Genomic DNA, 18,257 nt, shown 5'->3' with positions numbered 1-18,257 from the left:
CCCGACGAAACTGAAAGTGATACACAAAGAGAAGACACACTTTTTCACACACCCTGAAGATGCATGGCAGTGGCTGGAGGAATGCCCTACACCCCAGAGGACGGAAGGCGAAAAGCGCATGGCGACAACTACGCCACCCGTTGGCAGACTACAGTGGGGACTGCCGAAGACCCAGAGGCGGAGAGGACTGAGAAATGGCAGGCACCTGCAAACGACGCCATATCCCACACGGGATGCGACGGGCAGAAAGAGGCGGAACTCGGGATCACTAGGCGCAGGAGACAAGGCGGGGTAGAGATTTCGCTTCTTAGAGAGGAAGGAACGCTCCGAAGGAGAGGAAGAAATAGAGGGCCACACCTCGGGTGATGAGGAAACGGCTGCATCCATTGGTGGTAGCAATTCACGAGATGGAGCAGGACAAGGCTAAGCAAATGGGGAGCACACAGAATGATAGCCAGGACTCACATTCTTGATTTGGGACGACATGGACAGCGGAGGTTCCAGCTCGTAACAGGACTGCACGCAAGTTATAACCACCCCCTTTAACTATTGACTGTTACGTATGATTCCTATGCACTTCTGCGAAGCTAGAGTGGGAATGTGGCTTATGTTTTCTACATAGACAGTTAACGTTGGTTTGAAGGGGGTTACTCGGGGGAGAGCGACAGACCTTCTCCGCCAGACAGTCCTAGATTTGCTGTTTTTGTGAAAGATGGGACTGCAGGGGGAGGGAGGTAGGGTGGGGGGAGAGACGGGGAGTGGTCTTTGTTTCAAGTTGGGGGGGAATGAATGTGTTTTCATGCGACTACATGGATGGGGGATGGGGGAAGTTCTGCAAGTTCTCAGGTTGGGGTAGTTGGGGAACATGGCGGGAAGGGGGAGGGGGAGAGGGTGAGGGGAGGTGGGGAGAAGGGTCGAGACATGTCAGAAAGGTCACATATGCCGAACTACAGGACACCCCACTAGTGAGGCGCCAGAACACCATCCCCAGCAGGGTTTGGCAAGATGTCAGGTAGACACATGGAACAGAGCCAGAGTCCAGAGGGGCTCTCAATCCTAACATGGAATGTGAATGGTCTAGGCAGCAAGATCAAACGGGGCCTAGTAAACATGTACATCAAACGGGTAGGCCCAGACATCATATTGTTACAAGAAACACACCTTATGGGTAGCAACTGCAATTTTTTAGCGAGAGGGTAATACAAAGTCCTGGCACATGCGGGATTTACCAAAGGCTCAAGAGGGGTGGCGATACTGATTAGGAAAAACCAACCGTTCCGAGTTGCACAGACCTGGGCAGACCCACAGGGAACATATGCGGGAGTGAGGGGCACCTGGAGAAGGAAGGAACACACAATCATATCAGCATACGTGTCTCCTAAACTGCAGGCAGCTATGCTGGCAGGAGTAACGGAGGTCCTCCTTAATTCATCCGACACTATACAGATAATGGGGGGAGATTTCAACGATGTGATGGCCCAGACCCCAGATAGAACGGGAGATAGGATCAGAGACCAGACCCCTACAGCCCTCTCTAACATGGTCAATGCTATCGGGCTAACAGATGTCTGGAGGTGGCTTCACCGAGATGATAGAGCCTATTCCTTCTTTTCAAACGCACATAAGGTCTACTCTAGACTGGACTATATATTCCTTGCCAGACACGTTATATCGAGAGATGACTCAGCCGAATACAAAGCCAGGGGAATATCGGACCACTCCCATGGTCATGGTCAGGGTGGGACGACCGACCCAGAGAGGGGGGACCTGGAGGCTCCCAGCCTGGGACTTACAAAACCCAAAAATACTGAAGGGTATCAGAGCAGATGTCAAAGTATGCATAGCGGAAAATGAGGACTCAGTAACGTCCAAAGTGATACTATGGAGGGTTTTAAAGCGATCCTGAGAAGCAGGGCCCAATCGAGGCAGGCAGAGGCGACCCGGGAAGTCCAGAGAGAGCTCACGGCACTGGAAGCCAAAATATTAGAGCTAGAAAGGGCATATCAGGATACTAAAGCTACGGGGACGCTACGTCAATTGATAGATACTCAAAGTCAATACAGAGAGCTAGCAACGGGTGAGGCCAAAACGCAGGCGTTGGAAACTCTGCATCGTCTGTATGACGTAGGAGACAAATCTGGCAAACTGCTGGCATGGTTAAGCAGGAGGGAGGGGGACGCCAGGTGGATAGAACAAGTGCGCGACACCCAAGGGAACCTGATAGGGTCGGACATCCGGATCGCAGACGCCTTTGCCAAGCACTACCAGTCATTTTATGAGGCGAGAGAGCTAGGCACACAGGAGGATGCCCTGAAATATATGGAGCATCTCGAACTCCCGGCACTGACGGACACAGACCTTATAGACCGGGAGGCACCCATCACACTGGACGAAGTCACGCAGGCCCTGGCTAAATTGTGAGCTGGGAAATCCCCTGGTCCGAATGGGTTCCCGCCGGAATTCTTTAAGAAAACGGCTGACCTTTTAGCACGACACCTGCTGGGGCTCTTCGAAGGGGCACTACAGGATGGGGTACTTCCTCCGGACCTGCGCATGGCCACTATCATCCCAGTATTCAAAGATGGCAAGCCGGCAGAGGAATGCTCATCCTACCGTCCTATCTCTTTGTTCAATAATGAAGTGAAACTCTTGGCAACGGTACTGGCACTTAGATTACGGAGGGTGATACCAGATTTGGTCCACTTGGACCAAACGGGGTTTCTCCCGGGAAGGGCTACTAGATTCAATCTCAGACGGTCCCATAACTGGCTGCAGGAGGTGAGCAGGAGACAGGACCCCCATTGGTTCCTGTCGCTGGATGCAGAGAAAGTGTTCGATGCAGTTAACTGGCCCTTCTTAGAGGGAGTTATGATAAGACTAGGCTTCGGCCCAAATTTCAGGCTGTAGTGTAGTTCCTATTATCCCAATAGGCTCTGCGCATTGGAATAATACCTTCAATAGTATAGGCCTAGACCAGACGTTAACTAGGTCTACTACTGTCGATATTAGACTTAAAGTTTTGGGTTTGCCAGCTTAGCTCAGAGTTCACTAGAAACTTTCTCGAATAGGCAAGGAGGAGTTGAACCTCCCTGGATAGACAAGAAGGGATTTAGTTTCTGACAACCATAGAACATGACAACTTTGCTCTCCCCTAATCAAGAGTGTATCTCGAGAGTCGTGTGAACAAAAGGCAATTTATTTTACTCAGTCAGTACGTGCATTCTTAGTCTCATCAGATTGTAGAGAAAAGGAAGAGACGGGCGTGTTCAATAAAAGATGGTATTTATTGATCAGTCTCTTTTCTCATACAAGAGAAATGGATCGATATTATTGCAATACTTATGGTTAAGTAAAGTGCATACAATAAAAGCAGAAGTATAAAATAATACTGTAAAAACATTGATATGGTTTCTAAGCCATATGAAGGTTTAAAATGAATAAAATATATTTATACACATATACATTTGACTAAACGTACTCAACTGGTGTTTCTAAATACGCCTACCCCGTGTACCTGACCTAAGCCTAATACGTGGGCGGGAATAGAAAGTTACAGTTTAAGTTACGTTTGTTTTGCCAAGTGACTGACTAAAGAATTCTCTGCGAGGGGTTATTCAGTTCTGTACCTGGAATTTAGGATGAATGAGGGATGGTATCTCTTTCTCTGGTCTCGATATTCCAGGCTGCCTGCGAGGGCTACCCGGAAGCGCCGGTGCTGGATCTCTCGGCAGGAGAAAAGGCAGCGTGTTGTTCTCAGCGCATCAAGAAGGCGGGGCTGCGCCAGCGGGGTCTGCTCTGCTCTGGGCTTCGGCAAGTCTGGCTGCTCCGTCTCGTCACCACCGCGTGTGTTTGCATAGGGCAATATCGGTAATATTTATACCTTTAAGGTGCCGAGATTGACGTAAGGATGGACATAGATACGTCAATAAGGATGTCATACGACTTGGTCGTTAGCACATTCTTTTGCTGAAGTTCTCGATGAAATCAAAACAATGGCCGCAGGGTTTTTCCCAGGTTATCATAGGTTTGATTTGTTTTGAGAACTCCGTATGCCTTATCAGGGGCTGGAGGAATATCGCTTGTCTAATTAGATGGCAAGCGTTATGACCTAATCAGATAACACGTTCCTGTGCCGTAGTGTGGCTTTATCAGATAACGGTTCCTGCATCATGGGGGTTTTCTGCCTCATGGGCTGGCTGCTAGTTAACTTGTTAACCAGAATAGGGTCAGGAATAGGGGGATCGATACAGAACCTATAGGAATACATCACACCCACTCCACGCTAACTATGGACATATTTACTAATCTATGCATAGTAAAACATACTATAGAGTATTGTGTATACCTTACCACCCCAAAATACATAAATGCATTTTGAAATTTTCAAATATACGGAAAAAATGCAGTCATATGTATTGTATGCACTCAAGCTGTAGAATAATGCTAAAGTAATCACGCATATCTATACATTATTGCTATTTGGTATATGAGAATTTACACATGAAATGGCTCTTAATACAGAAAAAAGGTTTGAGACCATTTCATCACAGAATATATTAATAATGAACATTCCAGCGGGCAGCTAATGTCTATAAAGTATCTAAAATTAGAAATTTTAGTTCTCTAAGAATAGTTCTTACTTTAAGCAGAAGATAAGTGTCCCGAAAAAATATGCAAAAATATTTTGGGGCTGCTTGAAAAAATTGCTGTCCGTGAACTGGAGGGAAGTTTGTTCATGTGACTTTATTATTAAAGTTGAAGGCCAAATTCAGGGAACGCCGTGTGCGAGCTTGCTCAAAAGTCTCTATTTCTGCACTGGTGAGAACATCATATCATTTAGACTGTCGAAAAAGCTGTCAACAGCTTCCTGGGAAAGTTCCACTAACTCGGAAAAAGGTGTAACCATGCATTCGTGCCCATGATTGTCTCCATTGACGTTCTGATTTGGATTGCTGACAGAAGGTCGTACCTGATCGATGCTGCTTTCATCTTGAACTTCACTACCCCTTAATCGTAGTGGTGAAGCTTCCACGAATGCCGTCATCAGGATTGGTAGCCGTTGAGGGCAGCACAAAGCATGAGCCTTGATTGGACTCAATAATGTTTCTGCATCCATTGGCGCATCCGATTGTAGCGTCAGACAGGTGTCTAACACGCATTCTTCTCCGCATAGCAGGCACCTTAATACAGGTAAAACACATCGTTGCCACATTGGTCGAAATGATAGAAACCAAGTCATGTTCAGGTCTCTAAGCCGGGATAGTCCCAGGATTTTTGATATCCGGTCCCGGTATCCAATGGCTAGGATTGTTTCTTCCCTTGTCGCAGGTGTTTTGTCTGTGACATGGTTTGCCATAACGAAATATTAGGATCAGGAATAGGATTCCTGCAATTAGTCCCAAAATGAGGGGAAGTCCGCCAAAAATCGAATGGACGAAATCTGGAAAAATACCCAGTATGGCTTTGAATGGTGTTAATGCCATTGAAAATACTGTCTTAAATACCTTTGAGACTCCACTGGTATCAGAAATATTTAAGATTTCATTCAGGATTTCTGCGAAATGTATGGGGGAATTAGTTGATAACAAAGAGTGAATCTCTGCAGTCGTCCTTGCGACTAGGAGATCATACGTTTCTTTTGATGACGTGAGTTTGGTTGGCGTCTGAAGAAGCACTGTTTTCATTCTGCTTAAAGTATCTATTCGAATAGAAGTAATTTTCAAGTTGGGCCATGCCCTTGCCTCCCTGTCTGGAAAGGAGCTGGGGAACAATGAGCGTCCACAGCACTTGACCTTCGCAGTCGTAGTTACGAGATAAGGAGTCCCGGGCATAAGACTACAACATCTGCGATCTACAATTAGAATGTAACTCCCATTATAGAGTCTTTGAAAGAATGGTTCTATTTCTGTTGCAGGTGCGCCTTGCTGGTGACATGAAAGGTTATTTGAGTTCCCTTCACAGGCTCCATGCAAACTAATTCCATTACACAGAAGTGTACCGCTTAGTGACATCGCACAATTATTGCCACTAAGAAACACTTTCTGTCCTTTATTACTGACACATGCATGTGAATAGGGCAGGTTCCATGTTGTTTTAATGTACCCTTTTCCCAATTTTTCGTACATGCCAGCCTGTATATATTTTTGGCAGTATTGAAACCTGAAGGTTGAAATTGGAATATTAATTATCCCATGTATTATCCATTCACTGACAGGTCGTTCTGACATTGTCACTGGTAATCTTTCGAGTTTCTCAATGCTCAGGATTGTATAATCAGCACCCTTTTGTGCCATACTGATTTGTCTATCAGTAAGGTTAAAGATATGAAATAGTGACGTTGTGTTGATTAAACGCCAAGGCACATAGCCTGAACGCAGATTTTGTAACGTCCAGCCAAGCTGTACAATAGAATGCAATTGAGACTGACCGTGTTGTAACAACAGTAAGTCCTGCGATAATATGTTGATTGCTGAAGACACAATGCTGTCCAAAGAAAAAATTCTGGAGGACAGAGTCATTAACCCATTGTCCACTACAGAAAGTGATTTTTCCAAATTAATACGGTCAATTTCCCGTATTCTCTCTGCTGTCTCAATTTGAGTAACCTTCCAGGCCTCATTGTATGCTGCATATACAGAGGCTGCTATGAAACGTTTTTGACGCTGTCTGCGCGGTCCCATAATGAAATCACGCAAGTCAGCACCATCAGTAAGTAAAGTTAGGTGTTGCTTAATTTCTGCCAGTGTGGAAGTTTGTAGCCATTGAAGGCATAATTTGCCCACACTGTAGGTGGTTATTATCCCTGGGTGAAGTCTTTGGGGATATCTAGGGTCTGGCCTGGTCATTTTGAACCCCTGTGTTTTGTTCAGGAATCTGTCTTGACAGTTATTAGTATCTGTGGGCCAGATCAACCACTGTTCCAATCAGGATGTGTTCTGTTTTGGTTTAATACATAGTTTACGTCTATCTCTTCATCTATAGAGCTATTGCTGTACATTGTTGGCTTTGGAATAGACGGTTTATTTAAGTCTTTGATTTTGGCTAGGCCAAGACAGGTAGTTTGTTGAACAGTGTCATTTAAAAATATAATTTGTTCTGGGATCATGCAGGCTCTAAACAAAGATTCTATACCCTGTACTTGCCATTCTTTTGTACTCCAAACACTTTTCAATTCAACATTTTTGTCCCAATAATCAAAACCAAAAGTATTCATTTGTTCAAAGAATGAGTCTGAATATATCAATTTCGTGTTTGTTATCATGGTCTTTGTCCCTGTCTTATTTGACAATTTGAAATAAAATGTTTCAGCATTACTTGTGTTAAAACCTGAAAAGTATGAATATTTGTCGTAAACGGTTCTTGAGCTTCCTTTTGGAGGGGTTGCACAATGTTCCCATTGATTATAATTTAAAACATTTCTAGGTTGTGCGGATTTATGTAGAAAATGGTTACCATAGTGGTTATAACAGTACATACTATCATAATTTGTAGAACCCTGCAAATAATCATGTTCGGTAAATTTAGCAGACATCACTAAGTCAGACATCATATTATTTATACTTTCGAAGTCCCAATCATCAGCAAATGAGCTTGGTTTTACAAAGTCACTCAATGAGATCTTAATTTGGTGTGGATATTTCAGGATTTCAACCGGACCATAAATTTCGTAGTCAGTGTTGTCCCATGCTACCCCACCCGGTATAGGATTGGCTGTGAAGTTGACTGAAGAAAGTTCTCTTTTCTCGACGTGTGAAGATGTGTGTGGTTTGAGGATCAAGTTGATTTTCTGACTTGCTGTGTCCATTTTAGCATATTTTCCCTCAATGAAGCGTCCCAAAGTTAGTACCATGATGAGCCAAAGTAAGAGGATAAATGCACCAAAACCCACCCAAAATTCGATCCATGGAGAAATCAGATATGTTTCTTTCAGTTGTTTCAAAAGTTCTTTAGCTTTATCTTTAAAGGTTTTTGATGATGGCTGTGTCTTTGATTCACTGAAGCTTTCAGAGGAATCATTGAAGTTTATGAAGTAGCCGGATGCAGTTCTGTCAATTGTTCCAATTGCTTCAGGATTACTGTTTCTTGCATTATCATTTGGTACTTCATTATAGATTGGTGTGTCTCTGCTAAATGTTTTTATTTGGGTTTTCAGAGGTCTAAGTTCCATTGCATTGTTGCATAGTCCTTGTTGTTCTTCTGTAGGCGTTTCGAATGTGATTAGCCTCTTTGTTAGGACCTCTGTACTGGTAGCAAACCTTGGTGTTCTGCTACTCATTGGGAGTCCACTTGGCCTACTATTTGTTATCGGCCACATGATTGTGGTTTTACCAGGTCGATGGATACAACTCGGTTCTCCTTTTTACCAGCAAGTGGCGGTAGTACAACTGATCTTGTCCCGTTGACAGACAAGACAGGAACTGCTTTTCTGTAAGAAGGCCCAAATTCCTTCTTTACCGCGATCTTTTCTCTGACTAGATCCCCGACTTTTGGAATCCAGACAGGTCTTGCTGGGACAGGTGGTGGTTCTTCAGTGGTTGTTGGCTGCTGTTTCAACTTTATGTTGCTCAGGTCTTTTCTTGTTTCGTTTAAGTCCTGTAAAATAGCCAAACGGTCTTTGATATCAAAGCTTTTTTCCTTCACCACTGAAGTCTGACTATCAAGGTCAGAGATTAACATCCTAGTTCCAAATAATAGTTCGTACGGACTGAATCCCTTCAGAGAATTTCTTGGCAAGTTATTTAGACTACGTTGGACACTTATTAGATGTTTGACCCACCCAGCTCCCGAACCTAATATCCTTTCCGTTATATATTGCTTTCTGCCTTGGTTTTTTCTTTACACCATCCCGTATCCCTCAGGAAGGAAGTGAGAAGATTCCCGCTGTGCTATGCTCATTTGGCCATGTTTCCCCTCAGGCTGGAGGGCTAGAGTGAAAACAATGGTCAAACGTAGCATGCTCTTAGCGTATATGCCATTTAGACTCGCAAATCTTGTATAACAGTCCAGACGTCAGCCGAGTGCTGGTGATCTACATTATAAGTGGAAACTAGCCTGTATATGTTAATCACAAGCCTTTCTTTTTACTGTTGATTTTTTCTGGAGTGAAACGACACGGTGTTACACCGTTTCTCTCACCACTGCGATTCCTGTTGCAGTTTGGGCAGTTTTTTACAAACATGGTGTGATGCAGGCTCATGCCTGGCCACCAGTACCTTGATTGTAATTCTTCCAGAGAATCTTTTAGTTTGAGGTGTCTGAGACCCTCGCCCATATGTGCGTCTGCGATTAACAAGTTTCTCCTGTCCATGTTTGGAATCACTCTATCCCCCACTCCAGGGATTTGAGCAAAAGGGACGGAGTTTGCATCGATTATGTATGTGTAATTGAGTGGATAGTTGATCGGTAATGCTGAGCAGTCGCCTTTTGATGACGTTTTCACCGCCAGCACTGTTTCACCGTCAATGTATTTTAATGTACGCTTTTTTCTGACTACGGAAGCCAATTTAGTTGCTGCCGCTGTGGCTGTCTCAGCCAATGAATTCCCTGCAACGTGAACGCCATCACGCTGATGACTCAGTGAGTGTATCACGTGAGTCTTTGGTAGTTCTTTCTGTAAAAGAGCTATTTTTTCCCAAAGCAGTTTCTGCTTTATTGTTGCATCTGTGTCATCTTTGTAACCGTTTTGAATCCATGTCTGCAAATCGCTGTTATATGATTTGACGCAGTAATATGAATCTGACACTATAAGTGTCGGGAATTCGCGATCCGCATTATCTAGCGCCATTTTCAATGCTAATATTTCAGTCTGTTGTTCTGAATTAGTTTCTACTGAGTGTGTTTTTGTTAATAGAGGTCTTAGTTTACCTCCGCGCCACACTTCTTTCGTAATCCCACATGTGGGGTTGTATGCTTGTTCTCCCCAAACGGAGGGTTGAGCATGTCCGTCTGTATAGATTACACAGGCGTACTGTCGTATGGGCAGAATGTCGATTGGCAGAGGGAATGTTCTTTCATATTCTAAATTTTCCATTTCTTCTAGTTCTGGATCAAAGTAGTAGTATACTTTGTCCGTTGTGATTGAATTCACCCATTGTATCCATTCAGGATTCAATGTTGTTGTTGGTAAATTACATGGTGTTGTTAATGTCTCAAAGGCTGATTCTGCTGTTCTGACTGTGATATGTCTACCGTCAGCTTTATCTTTTTCTCTAGCTATTGCGGTTTGAACTGCATGAACAATGTTTTCTTTAATACTGAACTTCTTTTCAGCCTCTGTGTACAAGTGTGATTTGAATGCAATTGGTACCTTTTCTCCCTCATTAGAGGTCAGGTATGTGAATCCGCATCTTCCTGGGATGACTCGAATCACAAGATTGCGTGTGTTATCACGTGTTTCTAATTTTGTTTTAATTAGCATGTCTGTTTGTAAGGATCTCAGAATTTCTGTGTGTATTTGAGTCCAATTTGTTCTTTTAAAATCTGGTTTTATTAGATCATAAAGGGGTTTGACCCTTTCTGCGTAATTTGCAATGTATGTTCTTCCGAAATTTAGGAAGCCTAGAATTGACTGTAGGTTTTTTAGTGTTCTAGGTGCTTGGAGTACGGCACATTTCTCTAGGAAATTGTCAGCCAGGCTTTTGCCTTCACTTGATAATTCATATCCTAAGAACAGGACTGTCAGATGGGCAATTCTGGATTTTTTAAAGTTGAATTTGTAACCCTCTGCTGCGAACCCAAGTATTATGATGTTCACTCTCTTCAAGTGAGTATCCAAGTCATCATCTGTTAAGTAAATGTCATCGACATAAGATAATGCTTCGTCGTCATATATTTGTAGTAATTCTGTTACTCTCGCTGAGAATACTCCCGGGCTGTTCTTGTACCCCTGGGCTAACCGACAGAATTGTTTTTGAGTGCCATTTATTGAGAACGCAGACAAATATCTGCTCTCTGGTGCTATATTTTGACAAAAGAATCCATTAGAGATGTCTAATGTTGTTTTGTATTTTTTGCGCACTATGTTATTCATTAGTGCAGCACTATGCGAGTTTTGCACTGCAAAAGTTTTGCAACATGAGTTAAGGTGTCGGTAATCCAAAACTAGACAATATGAATTGTCTGGTTTGGAGACCGGAAACAAAGGGTTGTTCATTTGTGAGGTGCAAGTTTCAATCACCCCCTGGTATTCTAGCTGATCTAGTATTTCTTTTACCTGTTTTTTAGCTTCTTGCTTAATTGGGTACTGCCTTTGTGCAGTAGGTTGTGATTTTAACTGGATTTTGTGAGGAGGAGAGTCCTCATCCCATCCTACGTGATTTTTATATAAAGCAGGAGCTTGAGCTACTGCCCACTTTCTAGCAAGTGTGTATTTTTTATGAATTGGGATATGATTTGAGAAGGCAGGCATAATTATTTCTTCGCCATGAGGGCAATCCCTGACAAACTCTGGTGGCCAGTCTTTTTCAGCTAGAAGGATGTCATAGCCCTTGGAGAGATTATCCCAAAATAGTCCCCTTATTTTCCTAGTCTTATCTCCCTCTATACGTAATGTTATTTCATATATTTTGTGAGGTTTGCTAACTCTGGTGTCTGCAGTTTCCACTTGAAGATATTCATTCGTGTCCACTGTCTCCAGATGATTCATAAGGACTTTGCGAGCTATGCTCACTTCTGCTGCGCTGTCTAGCATTGTCTGAGCCCATTCTCCGTTTTTCAGTTGTGTCCTCAGTATTCTCGGCATTGTTAACTATTTTAATGCTGGCTACCTTCTTTTTTGGAAATTGTAATTTCTTTTTTAGATGAGCAGGTTCCTTGTCTTTGGACTTGGCGTGCTCTTCTCTTTGTTCTGATCGTCCTCTTCTTTCCGATTTCAGCGAGGAAGTCTGAAAAGATTGAGAGGGGCGTGTATCAAAATCTTGATATCTATCAGGCTTCTTTATATTATCCCTATTTCTAAGGTTATATCTTTTCCCAGAGGGATCACTTTGGGGTGACCTGTGTCTTTGGTTCGGAGATCTTTCTCTCCGCCGAGGAGACCTTCCTCTGGACTGGAATTTCTTTTCTTTAGGATTGGATTGTTTGTTTCCATCCCAGCTCTTTTTTTGTGATGTTGAATTATTATTAAAAAATATTTTTTCAGGACTTTCAATCAGTTGTGGTTTTACTGGTATTCCACCTAATCTATCTCTACCTAGTTCCTCATAGGATTTTTCTATGATTCTGGCAATTTCAGCTGGTTGGTCTGCTATATCTGTCTCTTTTAACCTCTGGCGGATCGCCACGTTTGCTGCTTCTCCCTTTATGTTGGCTAATAATATAGCCGAGACCTGCTTGAAGTCTTTTAGTAATTTCATACCAAGAGTTAAAGCGGGTTCTGGACCATATTCGTCTTGAATTTGTTTTAGCACATCTGGTATTACCGAAATGGATGGAACACCGTGCGTTTTTGTGTAAATGGAAGCAAAGACTGTACCCCAATTGTCACAGTCCTCAATGTGTGGTGCGATTCCCATTGGAAGACAGATAGTCAGAATCCTGTGTTTTTCTAACGGGGTGGTGTCTGGAAACACCGCCTCTATTTGGGTGATTTTTTGTGCTAGCCAGAATGGTATTTGTTCCCGTTTAGCCGGTACTTTACCTAGGCAGGACTGTATGTTCTGTGGTGTAATTTTATTTGTGTTCCCCTGGTGAGGGGTCAGCTGTGCAATTTTAATTGCTGGTTGAATTGTTGAAGTCCGCATCACATATTGGACTAATTGTCTATGTAATTTTATTAATTGTTTTAGCTGTGTTAAAAGCTCTGCTGCAGACATCCCGTCGATGTCTGGATGTGGTGTGTATCCGGCTAGGACCGGCCACGTTGCTCCTGGTCTACCTAAAGGACCGAGCCTTGTGATGTGATTATTATGTTTTAGGGCGCCATCAAATAAGAGCAGGTGCTCTTGAAATTTGAGTGGTACTTCCACCTCCTCGAAAGGAGTGTACATTTCAGGAGGTTCCTCTATTTTGTAATAGTGGAAGTACTTTGTTACAGCATTTGCTGCTGGAAAATGTATCCATGAATAGTATACCTCTGTCTGCCGATATTCGTGTGCCTCTATTACGAATATGACTGTGCCACCTCTAGGTGTCAGTCCATTTTCTATAAGTTTTAAGGTTATAGATTTCCTTTTGATGACCGGGATGAGTATTATATCCTGGTCTGCATCTTGTATAGCAGCATCAGCTGCTGCGAGTTCAGTTGCTAATCTAACTGCCTCTCTTTTATCATCACTGTCTACCATTTTACCGACAGGACGGTTATTCTGTTTGTTTGCAGATCAGGTTTCTTATGGAAACAAAGATTAGATGCACAATATTTTGGAACAGTGTATCCTTCAACGTTGACTAAACCAAGAACCATACATAGGAGTTTCCTCCTGCGAGGTCTGGCGGATATTACCTTTCACCCACTCCAGACGTCTTTGGAGTATTATGGGAAAAAAGGGGTCTGAGTGAGAAAGCACGACTGAGTTACTCTAAATGTCTTACGTTAGTTTTATCGCCCTTCCAAACGCGTTGGGCGCCATGTAGTGTAGTTCCTATTATCCCAATAGGCTCTGCGCATTGGAATAATACCTTCAATAGTATAGGCCTAGACCAGACGTTAACTAGGTCTACTACTGTCGATATTAGACTTAAAGTTTTGGGTTTGCCAGCTTAGCTCAGAGTTCACTAGAAACTTTCTCGAATAGGCAAGGAGGAGTTGAACCTCCCTGGATAGACAAGAAGGGATTTAGTTTCTGACAACCATAGAACATGACAACTTTGCTCTCCCCTAATCAAGAGTGTATCTCGAGAGTCGTGTGAACAAAAGGCAATTTATTTTACTCAGTCAGTACGTGCATTCTTAGTCTCATCAGATTGTAGAGAAAAGGAAGAGACGGGCGTGTTCAATAAAAGATGGTATTTATTGATCAGTCTCTTTTCTCATACAAGAGAAATGGATCGATATTATTGCAATACTTATGGTTAAGTAAAGTGCATACAATAAAAGCAGAAGTATAAAATAATACTGTAAAAACATTGATATGGTTTCTAAGCCATATGAAGGTTTAAAATGAATAAAATATATTTATACACATATACATTTGACTAAACGTACTCAACTGGTGTTTCTAAATACGCCTACCCCGTGTACCTGACCTAAGCCTAATACGTGGGCGGGAATAGAAAGTTACAGTTTAAGTTAAGTTTGTTTTGCCAAGTGACTGACTAAAGAATTCTCTGCGAGGGGTTATTCAGTTCTGTACCTGGAATTTAGGATGAATGAGGGATGGTATCTCTTTCTCTGGTCTCGATATTCCAGGCTGCCTGCGAGGGCTACCCGGAAGCGCCGGTGCTGGATCTCTCGGCAGGAGAAAAGGCAGCGTGTTGTTCTCAGCGCGTCAAGAAGGCGGGGCTGCGCCAGCGGGGTCTGCTCTGCTCTGGGCTTCGGCAAGTCTGGCTGCTCCGTCTCGTCACCACCGCGTGTGTTTGCATAGGGCAATATCGGTAATATTTATACCTTTAAGGTGCCGAGATTGACGTAAGGATGGACATAGATACGTCAATAAGGATGTCATACGACTTGGTCGTTAGCACATTCTTTTGCTGAAGTTCTCGATGAAATCAAAACAATGGCCGCAGGGTTTTTCCCAGGTTATCATAGGTTTGATTTGTTTTGAGAACTCCGTATGCCTTATCAGGGGCTGGAGGAATATCGCTTGTCTAATTAGATGGCAAGCGTTATGACCTAATCAGATAACACGTTCCTGTGCCGTAGTGTGGCTTTATCAGATAACGGTTCCTGCATCATGGGGGTTTTCTGCCTCATGGGCTGGCTGCTAGTTAACTTGTTAACCAGAATAGGGTCAGGAATAGGGGGATCGATACAGAACCTATAGGAATACATCACAAGGCAATGGGTGCAATTGCTTTACACAGACCCAAGGGCCAGGGTCAAAGTGAACGGGATCTTATCCTGGGATATCCCAGTGAGAAGGGGAACTAGGTAGGGATGCCCCCTGCCCCCCCTGCTCTTCACACTGACGATCGAGGTGCTCGCGGCAGCTGTCCGGCAGCATCCAGACATTAGGGGTTTTCGGTTAGGGCCACTAGACGTCGCAGAAGAAAAGATATCCCTCTACGGCGACGATGTCCTCCTATATATTACACACCCTATCACGACGATACCGGTGCTTTTCTCTGAGTTAGAGCGCTACGGGGCGCACGAGGGCTATAGGATAAACTGGCACAAATCAGTCCTATATGACCCCAGAGGCTGAGAACAGTGGACTAACCTCCCGGAAAGGTTGCTAACGACGACGGAAGGCTTCACCTACCTTGGAGTATTCATGACGCTAGATAGGAACACCTCATACGACAAAAATGTCGGACGAATTCTGTGGAACTTCGTAGAGGACGCGAATAGGTGGCGGCTCTTACCTCTCACGCTTCTAGGCCGCGCTGCCATGTTCAAAATGATGACGCTGCCCAAGCTTCTCTACGCGTTTCAAAACTAATATTACCCTCTCCCTCGAAGGGTTTTTAAGGACATCAACTCAGAGGTCCGCACGTACCTCTGGCTTGGCTTGGCAAACAAACTACAAAGTACCACACAGCGGGTGTATCATAGGATGGACAGGTACACGTCACTTCTTGAGTCAGTGGTTAACCTGGCAAGCTCAGCACCCAACTTTATGCTTCTTGGAGATTTTAATCTCCATTTTGAGGACCTTCAAGCAGCCCAGGCGGCTGATCTGACAAGAGACCTAGCAGCTCTCCAATTGACCCAAAAAAATCTGCAGGCTACTCACGTGAAAGGTCACCTTTTGGACCCAGTATTCTCCAGTTTAGAGGACCTAAAAGGGTCAGATCCCACCCTCCTCCCATGGACAGATCATTTCTTGATTACCTGCTCATGGGCACCTTTGACCTCCCAACCCACCACCCTCCCCACCTGGACCCAAGGACGCCCCTAGTCCAAGCTTCCTTTAGAAAATTGGATTAAAGAATTAGAAAGGACAAAACCTAGCCCGGACCCCTGCCCAATCATAGCTAGTGAAGACTTTGCTAACTGGATAGAGGAGTCGCTTGATTCGGTCCTCCCTAAGACCAAAATAAGAAAAAACGGCAGACCTCATAACTCACCCTGGCTCTCCCCTAATCTGCGGCTATTAAAACAACAATGTAAAATTAAAGAAAGACAGTGGAGGAAACAGTTCCTTCCCTCAAAAAAAGTTGAATACAGAATAGCGATCCGCATTTACAAAGCAGAAGCCAAAAAGGCCCAGGCCTCCTACTATGAGGGCAAGATCCTATCAGCTGCCAACTCACCCAGAGAAACGTTTAATATCATTAACAAACTCCTGAAAACACCCATCTCTTGTATTGCACAGGACCCTTCGGGCCAACGGTGCAACAAGTTGGCAAGTTTTTTCACCACTAAGGTCCAATCAATTCTGGAATCCCTGCCTCCAAGAGACAAAAAATGGGAAACTCTGACTAATCAGGACCCTATTATCTCGCGTACATCTTAGAGACTTTCCCACCATTGTCCCAGGAAACTCTGCTCACCCTGCTTTCCTCAGTCAAAAGCGGATCTCCTAGTGATCCAGCACCTTTTAACATCCTGAAACAAGCAGCAGACACTCTAGCTCCCAATTTAACAGATCTGATTAACGCCTCACTTATTTCAGGAACAGTCCCCACTAGCTGGAAAAGGGCCATGGTTAAGGCCCTACTTAAGAAGCCCAACCTAGACCAAAGTGAGCTAGGCAACTTTCGTCCTATATCTCTTCTGCCAGGAATAAGCAAAGTAGCAGAGAAATATGTTAATCATATCCTCTCGGGCTTCCTCGAAACACATAATTTGCTTCATCCATCCCAAACCGGGTTTCGACCTCGCCAGAGCACCGAGACGGCTCTTTTAGCAGTGGTTGAGGAAAGCAGAAAAATTCTGGACTCAGGAGGATCCACAGCTATTATCTGCCTGGACCACAGTGCAGCGTTCGATACGGTGAGCCATAAGACCTTGATATACCGTCTGAGTAACATAGGAGTGAAAGGGATTGTACTTCAATGGCTTTGCTCCTTTTTGGAAGGAAGATCCTTTCAGGTTTTTGAGGATAATATCCTTTCTAAACCCACCCCTTTGGCAAGTGGGGTCCCCCAGGGCTCCTCTCTTAGTCCTACTCTTTTAATGTTTAGATGTCCCCCCTTGCAGCTATTGTCGCCCCTTCCGGAATCCGCATAGTGACATACGCCGATGACACTCAATTGGTGGTCGCACTTAAACAAGCGGATAATAATTTGAACGGTCTGTACACCTGCCTTGAAAATATATCACACTGGATGAACTTGTCCCAGCTTAAGCTCAATGGTGATAAAACAGAGATCATGATACTGGGAAACCCCCTCAGCTTCAATCCCAGTCACATGTGGCCACCCTGTATGGGTCCTTCCCCAGCTCCTAAGACCGAGATTAAGAGTCTGGGTATTTTGCTGGACCAGGATCTGAATTTCAGGACGCAAGCCAGAAGAACCACTGCAACTTGTTTTGGCCTTCTTAAAATGGCACATAAAATCCTTCCTCTTCTCCCTCCCCTGGCCAAAAAAGTTATGATTCAATCTCTTATACTCGCGAGGCTGGACTACGGGAACACACTGTACATAGGTGCCCCCGCCTTAGTCATTTTTAAACTCCAAGTAGTCCAAAACATTGCGGCAAGACTTCTGTCAGACAATCTGCAAAACCTTCAATATGGTCCCTGCACTGGCTCCCAGTTCAAGAACGAATCAAATTCAAGGCCCTGTGCATCACCCATAAAACTTTGCAATGGTCCGACCCCCCTATTAACTCGCCCCTACAAAGCCAAGAGGGAACTCCGTTCAGATGAACTGTGTTTGGCAGACGTCCCCAGAATAAAAAAAACTAGATGTGGGGGACGGCTCTTTTCCTATAATGCCGCCAAACTCTGGAACTCGCTTCCATTGTACCTACGTACTATCCCCAGCCACCAGCTCTTCCGAAAACAACGTAAGACTTTTCTGTTCCCCTGAGCCTCTGCTCCCTTCTGTGTTGGTTTTAGGGCTGGGACGTTTCCGGGTAGCCATGCGCTCTAATAAATGTCTTTTCAGTCCTTCATTCATTAACGTGATTGCCGAGGCCCCATTGACCCTTGGCATAGCAGTCCGGATCACCTCACGGAGGGCGAAGACAAGGCCAGGGCCCGTGT

The sequence above is a fragment of the Lissotriton helveticus genome, chromosome 10, assembly GCF_964261635.1.
Source record: "Lissotriton helveticus chromosome 10, aLisHel1.1, whole genome shotgun sequence".
NCBI lineage: Eukaryota > Metazoa > Chordata > Amphibia > Caudata > Salamandridae > Lissotriton > Lissotriton helveticus.
Note: the sequence above shows the minus strand (reverse complement) of the source record.